Source organism: Megalopta genalis, chromosome 16, assembly GCF_051020955.1.
Source record: "Megalopta genalis isolate 19385.01 chromosome 16, iyMegGena1_principal, whole genome shotgun sequence".
NCBI lineage: Eukaryota > Metazoa > Arthropoda > Insecta > Hymenoptera > Halictidae > Megalopta > Megalopta genalis.
The window spans coordinates 3,338,315-3,351,095 of record NC_135028.1 but is presented as its reverse complement, the minus strand read 5'-3'; positions in this window follow the sequence as shown (position 1 = coordinate 3,351,095).

The following is a 12,781-nucleotide window of genomic DNA, read 5'->3' as shown; positions in this document are numbered from 1 at the left end:
AAATATAAATCGGTGGAGCTTGGACTAGTAATGTGCTTTTACTAGTTATTTTTTCTAGAAAAAAAGGAACACTTATGAAAAGATGCAGAATGCGTGAGCCAATTCCGATAATTTTGAAGTATGTTATAGATATTCTGGATAACTTTTTCCTTTTAAAATATCGGCGGTCGACCCTAGTTTCTGAGACATTTATAAAAAAAACTGTTGCTACTACTACGTTTAACACTAAATTTACGAAACTGACGGGTTGCTAATTTTTTAAATTTACGATTATTCATATCGTAAAGATATATCTATGAGTTATTTATTCAATTTATATGTTACTTACGGTAAATGTTACAATAACACTTATTAAAAATCAGAATAAATGTCTTATTATTACTTTTATAAACTAATAATAAAACAGCTGTTTTTTTTGTTCCGTAAATCTATCGTTAAAGCAGGAAAAAAAGTAATGCTTTTAATGTTAAGGAAACAAATTCATTTCTTGTAGTTCCATAATAGGATATCTGACTTACTAAAGTCAATAAATATTTTCTCTAAATACCTTCAATTTGTTTCGAAAATATAGTATGCAAGTTGGAGAAAAAAATAACTGCGTTTTAGCTAAAACCGCGTTACCTTTTAAACAGTATTGAGAGTAACTGAGAAATTTGATACAGAAAAACTTTTGTACTTTAATTATATACATAATAGGGAAATATATCATGTTTGTTAAATCAATAGTATGATTGTTGATGTTAGTAGAACATGCGTTTCACACGAACGAATTTTTAATAAAAGAATTTTACTTCAATTACGCGCAACCTTTTTTGCGACAGCTTGCGTCAATATAAGACTTAATTATTGTGGTGCAATAAAGTTTAGAGTATATAAATAAAGAAGTCACAGTTGCGTAAATTCGGGGTTTTGGTGATGAGATCATTTTTTGTGTCACGTTAGTCAGAATTTATTATGCGGACTGAATTAATCTTTCTTCCTTTTGGTAATGTAAAACTGGAACTCGGACAAAAAAAATATATGAAAATTATGTCTCCCTTGAAACTATTAAATTGTTGTCCAAAACATTTTTTAGACAACAATTTAATTTTAACAATTTAATTTAATTAAAAAAAATTTTTTTTTACTATAGATTCGTGGTCAGCGATCTTTAAAAACGCTGGATACTAATTTTTGCCTCAATTACAGTTCTCTTATTGATGTAGGCATATTTTTTCCGCATTTTAAGCATTTCGAATCACTATGCGGCGCCAAAATCAACGCACGATGATCATCTTTCCTTGATCTTCTAATTAAAAAACAAACACAAATCTTCCTTGTTTTTCATTAGTAAAACAATAAAAGATGACCACACCGTCCGTCGATTTGACTCTCGTGTGTTTCCAGCCTTATTCCTACACGTCACGGTAACGTGTATGCGTCGGCCAACGGCTGTCGTTTATATTCCATTCTTGTGTAAACGTCGCAGTGACCAACGGATACTAAACACGCAACAGTTTTTCAGCTGATGTCTCGAAAACGAAGTCCAACCGATACTAAGTGGAAGATGGAGTTGTTCAGAATATCGTCCAGAATAACTGTTAGGGATTCCCCATCTGGGCTTCACGGCGGGGACCAGGCACATAGGTCCTTAATGGCTAGGGGGGTGGGCCTGTCACCCCGTGGCGGAAACGTTAGTTTTCGAGCCTGGTAAAACTCATGGGCCCCGTCGACCGTTTTATGGTGGTCCTCCGTAAAGGACTTATCCCTGATTTACGACCAGGCCGTTAGCGGAGTTGGGACTTGGACCACTCGGCGTGATTGCTTCCAGATGGGGTAGATTTCCAAATTTTCCCTTGAGGAGGAAACTCATCTGGAGGCGTTCGCGGTACCCTTTCCAAAGGTCCCAACCATCTTCATTCCAACCAATTAGCGTTCGGTTTTGCGCCTGCCATGATTGGGCAGTTTTTCCTCGCCGCCCACCCTTAAGTAAAGGTAGGGATAACCGAGGTGACCTCGTGGATGCCACACGATTATTCGACAGTCCTGATCTGTCCATCCACCCTGATCCATCTTGAGTCGTCAGTGGATACAGAGGTCTCCCGGGAAGCCAATTGTTGCAGCGCCCGGTTAGCCAAAAAATAGAGTCTTAGTCGGCACACAAAGCGTGCAAATTACAACAAAGCTCGAACGATCGCAAGATCAACCACGAGCAATAACAATAACATATTAACAAAATCATCAAGATCGGTGCAGCCATTCTGAATAATTACGAAGAATTTGCGAATGTCACGTTTTTTTGGCCAAAAAACTAGTAAAAGCACATTATTTTTCCAAGCTCCCCTAATTTGTATTTCTTATTAATAACGAAATAAAGTGTTTAAGAAGGAAACCGGTAAAAAGTAAGCGCATTTAGGGCAAAGTTACTAAGCTGTAGAGTTATTTTATTTTCAAACTATAGGTCACATTAGGAACGCAAACTGGGTTCTATTTAATTTTTGATGGCTTCGATTGAGGTAGAATATTTTTATTTCGCACAAAGATCAGCGATATAAACAACACCGATGTGCCCGTCAATAGACGGGCTAATAAGCAACAAATACTATTTGCAGAACGGTTATGAATGTTTTAAATAAGCTCTGCTTTATTCGATTGGACATATTTCCAACTGCATTAGGAAACTCCAATGTTTGCGATACTTTCAGCGACATTTATTATTCACTCGGAACACGACACTTTCGCGCTGTCAACAATATTTAGAATATTTGTAGATATTCTCGAATACAATTATTAAGACAATTAGATTCTTTACTTGGAATCGCAATAGGAATTCACTTTTACTACTAATTGAAAAAAATGATTGATTGATCGCGCTTTTTCTATTTCTGTTCGCAATAAATACACATGTTTTTTTATCAATATTCATTTCCTGTAAATGTTGGATATGGAATTGGATAATGAAAATACTTTGTTAACCCCTTAACGCGCAGAAACGTATTAACACGGGCGTGCAAAACCGGCCAAAATGTGCAGACCCGTATATATACGGTCGGCGTCGCAACTTATGTTATGTTACCTATATTAATTGAAAAACAGTACGATGGGTACAAAATTCGATCTGCAATGCGATTCAATATTCACTATAATTATTTATCCACTATTTTTATTGAATTTTTAGTAATTTTTGCATTTTTTTACATATTTATTGAAGTTAAGGTCCAAATATGTATTTTCTTAGATAAAAAAAATTGATTTTTTTTGGTCGTTTTTTTTTTTTAAATTGTGCATTAAGGGGTTAATGGATTTCAATCATTTCATTTGTTTATATGGTGTGTAAGTTTGAAGAAGCCTTTCCTTTGGAAGGACAGGGTTATCCAAAAATACCTTCAGGATGTTGAATGAGAATATCAAATGCCATATTTGTTTCTTGTCACTTTCTTTTTTTCTAACCTACAATGATAGACAATTTTAACGATGAAGTCGTATACGATTAAAGAGGTTGTTAAAGTTATTGAAATTTATTTTAAAAATCAGTGGTCAATGAAAGGTATCCATCGTAAATTACGTGATTTTTTCGGCATACATAATCGTCCATCTGAGCAAACAATTTGAAATTTGGTTAACGAATTTGATAAAACTAGATCTGTTCATGATAAACCAGAGTCTGTGTGGCAGACCAAAAACAGCTCGTTCGATTGAAAACATTGCTGCTGTAGCGACCAGTCGTGCGCACAATAAGATCTCCAGTCCTCGTGCAAACGGCCAACGTAATTTATGACTCTCCTTCGAAGAAGCTATTTTTGAGAAGACAAGCTCACCACTTGATAGCACATGTTTGCAGTAGAGTCTTTTAAGAAATTCCTCAATAGCTAAAGAGACCGTCATAAATTAGGAGAGTTTCCGAAGGGTACTCGAAGCGGGCCCAGCGACCCAAAGGCCATGTGGACCGACGTGGGTGACCCGGAGGAAAATTTCCACACGTTGTCACGTACAACTCATCATCCCCTCCGATTACCAAGCCGTCCCGAAAATACGCAAAGAGCGTAAGGGGCGGGCGGTAAAAAGGACAAAATGAGCAACGCTGATTGGAAAGGCCCAACGCGTGGGGTTGACCAATCAGGGTTGTTCAAGAATTTTACCAGGGCAAACGGCGAAACGAAAAATCAAACTCGAGCACTGTATCGCGACTCGTCCGCAGACATAGTCCGCGAAATAAAAAAGAACTTTCTATCACCGCACGCGAGAGTACTATTAATTACGAACAGATCCTACCCGAAACTGCCGTTCGTGGAAATCTTGTTAAATGAACAATTAACATCAATTCCACGTCTTTCGCGAGAATTGAACGTTTCTTATGGCAGTTTGTGGCGTTACAAAATTCAATTTTGCATGCTTACAAAATTCAATTTACACAAGAATTAAATGAAAGTGACAATTTGCAACGCAGAAATTTCGCTGATTGGTTGTTAGAACATCGTTCAATTGACGCATTGTTTTCACACACTATCATCTTCATCACGATGAAGCTCATTTCACGTTGCATGGACACGTCGATAAGCACGATTGTCGCATATGGGGATATGAAAATACAAGAGCCATTCAAGAAAAATCACTACATCCAAAAAAAGTTACTGTTTGGCGCGGATTTCGATTGAAAGGCGTAATCGGCCTATTCTTTTTCGTAAACGAGGATGAAGATGCAGTTAAAATGAATGACGCACTTTATAATGAAGTGATTATTGATTATTTATGGTTGAAATTAAATGGAGTCGACGTAAGCAATGGAACGGATCTAGGCAACATACAACGCGTGAAAACATCAAATTAATCTAGAAATTTCGGTCGCAATAATTTCTAGATTAATTTCTAAAAATGATGATATGTATTAGCCGCCTGGTTCGTGTGATTTGACCCTGTTAACAAGCGCGGGTTGAATTGTGGCTGGTGCACAATCACGCTCGTATATTGAAGATGACCATCAAGAGATGGCCGGCAAGAGCCGTTGTTTCTATACTTAGTTTACTGTATGTGTGATGACCATACTGGTCTATACACGAAGAGCACGTTTGCCTTCGGTGTGAGAATTGATTCTGATTCTAAATTTCTTGGCCCACCTCCCACATTGACTCCAACCCCTACCCCTTTGGAGGTTTTCCGCAAGATGGGGATGTCCACTAGTCAATCCTAAATTTGTTAATAGTACCGCCCATTTGTTCGTTAAGACAGACCGGGCCTTGTAATTTTCCCACCCCGGTGGTCCGGCGTGGAGTGCGACCTGGGGTCCGTCCCGGGGTTCCGCAAGCGCTCTTCACATTTCGAGGGATTTATGGTGCGTCGTTCGGTTCTTGGAGTTTTAAGGAAAAGTTCGAGTGTCGAATTTAGACGCTCTATCTGTTTATGATGCCAGATGTGAACGTTCCCATGAATGCTGAGAAAGGCCTCCTTGTCATGGTACGAGAAGTCACGTACGCACCATAAATCGCCTTGAAATCCTAAACAGACCCCATTGGACTTTTTTCTTTGGTTCTTCGTTTGAAAAGCAAGGTTTATGCCAACGAACCAGCAAAAATTCATGACTTAAAAAACAACATTAGAAATGAAAATGGTGAATTAAACGAGCAAATATTCCAAAACGTCATCGAAAATTTTGTTATTCGAATTAGTCTATAAACGTGGTCCTGGTGGTCATTTGAAAGATATCATCTTTCACACACAATTGTCATAGATGATACTTGATAATTAAATGAAAAAAAGCAATAAAATTCAAAATAGTTTGTTTTTTATTTTTTTTAAACTGCCTATAGTCTATTTTATCTCACTTTTAGTTTTGAAGATATTTGCAAAAAATTGTCTGTTCCACCACAGTGAATTCTGTCCGTGTCTGTGGGCATACATTTGTGAAACAGTTCCAAGCAGTACGGACAGGAAAATAAGTTACGGAAAGAGTGGGATAGGTAACGCATGCGCTGGAAATCCCGCACAGCGACGCGGCCCGTCTACAAGGTGAACATTATAATTCTGAACTACGATCAGATAGGCGGTACATTGCGTCGTGATCGTAGTTCAGAATTATAATGTAGAAGCGCCACGTCGCTGTGTGGGACTCTCACGCATGCGTCGCCTGTCCCCACTCCTTGCGTAACTTATTTTCCTGTCCACACTGATCCCGAGCGATGTCTGGCTGTGGTTGATTTTGACAAATAACTTTCATCTAGCTGATCGATCTCCTTAAGATTCGTTCATATACTACAATTCCAATCCGTTCTAAGAGAGTTCTTCCACCCTGCCAAACTGTTCCGTTCTTCAACGGAATTTTCGTGCTGCATTCGCCTAACTTTCACCGGTACGAATTACCTTTTCCTTTTATCCCTAAAAAACATTTATTGACGGGGAATCTTCGGCTCAGCGAGACAAATTAACAGTCCTTCAACGAACGACGTGCAATCGACAAAAGGTCACGTTCGTTAGGCTTTCAATTTCGTAGAGCCATAGCCTTCTTCATTGCAGTTTCTAAGTTTATGATTTTTTCGAGCCGTCTTCTTTCCGGCGATAAAGTCATTTCTGCACTTCCGAATAATGCACACCTTCATCGGCAGCATTTTTCATAACAGGATCGCTAGCACGGACTGCTTCGGTCGCCCTTCCAGGGTTTCTTGCTACTTGCGACACTGCATGTGTTAGGGATTCCCCATCTGGGCTTCACGGCGGGGGCCAGGCACATGGGTCCTTGATGGCTAGGGTGTGGGCCTGTCACCCCGGTGGCGGAAACGTTAGTTTTCGACATGATAAAACTCATGGGCCCCGTCGACCGTTTTTTGGTGGTCCTCGGTAAAGGACTTATCCTTGATTTACGACCAGGCCGTTAGCGGGGTTGGGACTTGGACCACTCGGCGTAATTGCTTCCAGATGGGGTAGATTTCCAAATTTTCCCTTGAGGAGGAATCTCGTCTGGGGGCGTTCGCAGTACCCTTTCCAAAGGTCCCAACCATCTTCATTGTAACCAATTAGCGTTCGGTTTTGAGCCTGCCGTGATTGGGCAGTTTTTCCTCGCCGCCCACCCTTAAGTAAAGGTAGGGATAACCGAGGTGACCTCGTGGATGTCACACGGTTATTTGACAGTCCTCATCTGTCCATTAGACCTGATTTGTCTTCAGTCCTGATCTGTATTCGGTCCTGATTTGTATTTAGTCCTGATCCACCCTGAGCCGTCAGTGGATACAGAGGTCTCCCGGGAAGCTAATTGTTGGAGCACCCGATTAGCAAAAATAGAGTTTTAGTCGGCACACTAACGTGCAAATTTCTCAAAGCTCGAACGATCGCAAGATCGACCGCGAGCAATAACAGCATGCTACGTCACTTTTACATCCCCTTCCATCGCGTCACTGGCCAATCAATTTCTAGTCTTCTGTCCACGAAACGGTATAAAAACTCGAAACCGATTCTTCAGTTGTCAGTTATCATTTTGTCAGTTCATCGTCATTTGGTCTTTAGTCACTCGTCGGTCATCGGTCATTAGTCATTCGTCAGTCAGTGTCAGTTAAACTCAGTCATTCTCGCTCGGTCTCTAGTCCGCGACTCCGTTTCATCAGGCACGCGCTGTTCATTTCAGTTAAGTTCTGAATCCCAGTTAATCTACTTCCGTCAACTTCGACAGACTCTAGCTCACGCTAGTCTACTATACTCAACTCTTCAACTTCAGTAGACTCCAGCCCACGCTAGTCTACTACTCAGATAATCTTTCAAACTTCGACCAGAATTGAGTGCTTTATAGTGCTTCGATTCATTCTTCAAAATTAAAACAGCTGGTCATCTTTAATTAGACGAACGGCGATACCCAATCAATACTCGATCAATACTCAATACTCAATCAATCAATTCCGTCACTTAGCGTAATCGGTCTTACATCCCGAGAGATTTTGTAATCGCGGAGTTTTAGTATCGGGTGTACTCGCTGTGCACCCTACACTACACCTGTAGGAATATTGTTTATATCATCTAGCGCCCCCGTCTATACCAAACAACTTTTTATCATCAGGCACGCGCTGTCTATTCCAACTTAGTTCTGAATCGCAGTTAATCTGCTTCGGTCAACTTCAGCAGACTCCAGCTCACGCTAATCTACTATACTCAACTCTTCAACTTCAGTAGTCTCCAGCCCACGCTAGTCTACTACACTCAACTCTTCAACTTCAGTAGACTCCAACTCACGCTAGTCTACTACACTCAACTCGTCAACTTCAGTAGACTCCAGCTCACGCTAGTCTGCTACACTCAACTCTTCAACTTCAGTAGACTCCAGCTCACGCTAGTCTATTACACTGAACTCTTCAACTTCAGCAGACTCCAGCCCACGCTAGTCTACTATTCAGTTAGTCAGTCAACTCAGCTTCAGTCAACTACAGTAGACTTCAGCCCACAGTAGTCTACTACTCAGATAATCTTTCAACCTTCGAACATCGAATCAAGTGCTTTATAGTGCTTCAATTCATTCATCAATTCATTCTTCAAAATTAAAACAGCTGTTCATCTTTAATTAGACGAACGGCGATACTAATCAATTCCGTCGCTTAGCGTAATCGGTCTTACAACCCGAGAAATTTTGTAATCGCGGAGTTTTAGTATGGGGTTCACTCGCTGTGCACAATGGCCTATTTGTCTTACTTTTTTTCAGATCCTGGTAAACTACGAATGATTAGTTAGAGAGACGTCTGAGTTAGGTTTGGTTTAGGACAGATCTGTAAACTGTCTTTTGTCAAGCGAGGAACGCACCCGTATGGACAAAAAGCCTTTGCAGCGGTTCAGACGATCTTTCGCAAATATCCTAAAAGCTAACAAAGATCGCTATATATATCCAAAGGAAAAAGGTTGTTCTAAATCCCTCTCCCCTCATCACCACGACTACCACTAGACATCCAAAATTTATTAAGATCGTAGTGGAATCCAAGTTTCTGAATAATTACAATAAATTCTCTCCAATTGTCTCTCAGCTTGCAAACATAAATGAATAATTTTGGAAGAGTAAACACGATTATTCGATCCTCGCGGCTCGTTTTTATATTTACCGATTGTCGACAACTATAAAAAACGAGACTCGAAGCTCGAATAATCATAATTCCTGTTCCCAAATTGTCCATTTTTTGTTTACAAGCTGAGAGACAATTAGGGGGAATTTATTGTACTCCATTTTTAGACAATAGACTTGTGAAATTATGTGTACGATGGATTAAAAAATCAATACATGGTTCTATCATAAATAGATTGGAGAAACGTACGTGACTCTAAAAAAAAAAAAACGAGAAATAGAAACTACTGAAAGATCTTCTACGACAATCTTGTATTTGAGTTTGGAGTTTGAGTTTTGGAGTACGTACATATATTAAAATCTATTCGTGAACTGCTACGAATGTTAATGATGAAATTGTTCGTTGCTCACCGTAATCATGATGTTGCTAGGAGCCGCTGTTATGCAACATTGTTTTCACAGTGGCTGGTGCAGAAGGTCCGAAACGAAATGGTACTCGTTTTATCTTCTTTCTACGGCCACGAGATTTTACACCGCTTTTACTACCACAGTACATCATTTTATAACCAAAGAAATCCGTTCGCGCCGAATAAGAAGCATCAACGTTAGCCCCAAAAATAGTACATCATTGGAGAAAAGCGATACCTTGTTGCCACATGGTGGGATTTACGAGGGATTGTAAACTGTAAATATTTCACCTCAGCTGCGAGATACTGTACCGTCGCAGCAAGCAACAGCTGTACACCTGTATGGATCATTACTAAATTTCTTGAATACCGGAATAGTTATTAACCCTAGAAAGATAACCATATGACAACGTACGTAAAAGATAACCATACGCTTCAGAGGCGCATGCTTTTCTAAGGCGTCAATTTTATACTAACAATGGATATTTATTTAAGTTAATCTAGTCATTTTAAAGGTTTGGCATTATTGTAAAAATACAATGCATTTATATTATATTTTTTTATATTTTAAGTAATTTTAAACTTAAATCACTAGACCTCTATGAAAAATTAACAAAAATCAACAGTCTTCGCAGGCGCCTCTGCGACGTAGGTTATCTTTCTCGGGTTAAACGAGTTAGAAAGCGTAATAATAGTAATCATTTCCCATGAAAATTGAGAAATGTCGAAAATTGTTGACGAGACCAGTAATGTCGGAACGATTATTCTGCGTAAGGAAGTTTCGCAATTAAATTTTACGAAGTTTTCACTTTACAACCACGACTTGCGGAAGTCACTTTCTTTTCAACTCAATCTTAACTTTCTATACACCCAGTACATGAACCCGCTGAAGAGGAAGGAAATATAACTGTATTGCTAGGAAGCGAAAGTCGTAATGAGCTTTAAGAGATTAAAATAGGTTAATGCGAAAACTCGAGTCAATGCAAGCAAATTTTACTCGATTCGAAAAAGCGAACCGAATAATAAATTAAATCGAATACTCAAATGTACAACTCCGTTTTTATCGATTATTTGGATCCGTCCGAACAACTCGGTTTCTTTCGAGTCTTCGGTTTAGGCGATTATGTATTCGGATCGGATTGAAAACCGAGTCTCCGATTAATTCCGATTACTCGAAAATTCGAGCTTTGGAACACCCGTAATATATGTATATTGTTATCATTTTTCACGCGTCAATCTCAGAACTAAATAGAGTAGGGGAGACCGGGACTAGAGGATCCGATTTTGAGAAAACATAAAAATTGACTAAGAAATAATGCAGTTACTTTTTCGTTTCAACTCGAATTTAGTGTATTGCAATAAGTTTTATCATAGAAAGTAGCTTCTTTATGGTCAACTCAAGCGGAACTTTTTTACCTCGTCGTGGGGCAAGTTGTTAACGCTTTGGGGTAAGTTGTTACTTAGAAATTAATAAAAATCAATAGAAATTAAAATGTTACTTTTTAATGAAATATTTTATCTTCTGATCAAAAATGAAACGCAATTTTATTAATAAAGTTTGTTTATTAACTTCGAATTAACAGAAATACGTATATATCTCTGAAAGAAAAAAATATACTATCTTTGGCACAAACATTAATGTAGTAAAATGAAAATAATAATCTAATATTGTGATCATTTATGAACAACCTTATTTGAACCTAACAGAAATAACCTTTTAAACGAAAAAAATTAGATACCTTCGAACGACTCGTCGGAATCACAGTTCGGACAAATGTACATATGATACAGCATTAACTTTTTTTTATACATTTGGAGCGAGTCCAGTTCTTGCGTAACATACAGTAAATCCATTCTCAACAGGAATGATTTGTACACTGAAGGTGGGGTAAGTTGTTGCAGTAACAATATGCCCCGAGTCACGGGAACAACTAGCCCCAATCGACACGTGTGACAATGTATAACAATATTTTGTTTATATATTCAAATATTCTAATAAATGCTATTACAACGTGTTCTTAAATGTTATTTGATTTATAAGAACAGAGAAACAGACGATGTTAACGTTAAATAATTGAATTAGACAAAAAATAGCGATTGCGAAATATTCACTTACTTGGTAAGTAACTACTATTTTCTCAAAAACTACACAATTCACTGTCGTAGATGCTACTAAAATGGTTGACGGCATGGCGTGATCGGTCCACGCTTTCAAAACAATTGAAAACATAACGCAGTTCATTTTTATTTGAAATATATTACCATAGGAACAACTTACCCTCGGAACATTTAGTTCCGGTCTCCCCTATTTCAAAAGATAGAGAACTTAAGGTTATATTTCCCTATATTTCTAAGGTTAAGAGAACTTAAGAGAATTTAACGTTTTTGGCAGCGATGGACGTAAAAGTGTTTGGAAGAAACAGGATACAGAATTAGAACCACGAAATCTACGACCAACTATAAAACATAATGGTGGATCTGTATTAGTTTGGGGCTGCATGGCAGCTAGTGGAGTGGGAAACCTTGTGTTCATCGATGGGATAACGATCAAAACGAAATACTTAAAAATTTTGCAGGAAAATTTAAAAAGCAGTGTATCAAAATTGAATTTATCTAGCGATTATTGGTTTCAGTCTGACAAGGATCCGAAGCATACCGCTAAAATAGTCAAAGAATGGGTATTGTAAAATATTCCACACGTGGTGCCACATCCACCGCAAAGTCCCGATATAAACCCCATTGAACATTTATGGGATGAAGTAGAAAGATGATTAAGAAATGCGGTTATTACTTCGAAAGAAGTGTTAAAACGAAATATTATTGAAATATGGCAATCAATAGATGCAACTGTTACTTCTAAGTTGGTCCACTCAATGGAAAACAGACTTAGGGCTGTTATAAAAGCAAAAAGTGGATAAACGTCCTATTAACACTTTATCGTCCGGTCGTGGTTGAGGCTGCCACTCAGTAAGGACTGGCTTAGTCGCGCGCGCATTTGCTCCCAGTACCGGCTAAATTTTCGCTATTCATTGTGTTGTGCTTATTCCTTTAAAAATAATAATAAATAATAATTATTATTATAATTATAATTCATAAGGATATGGGGAGGTCAGCATACAGGAGGTCAGCTACTAACAAAACAGTAAAGAAGCAAAAACCGTCGATAGCTAAAAGTCGATTAATAGGCTATCGGTCGATAAGCATTGGCAATCGAAAAGCCGATTAATAGGTTAGCGATCGATAAACATTGGCAATCGAAAAGCCGATAAATAGGCTAGCGGTCGATAAAATGTTAAAACCTTTAATCGTTCAATTTAAATAACTGTTAATTGTTTCGTTCCAATACTTTTGTGAGCCATTTCTGGTACATGTT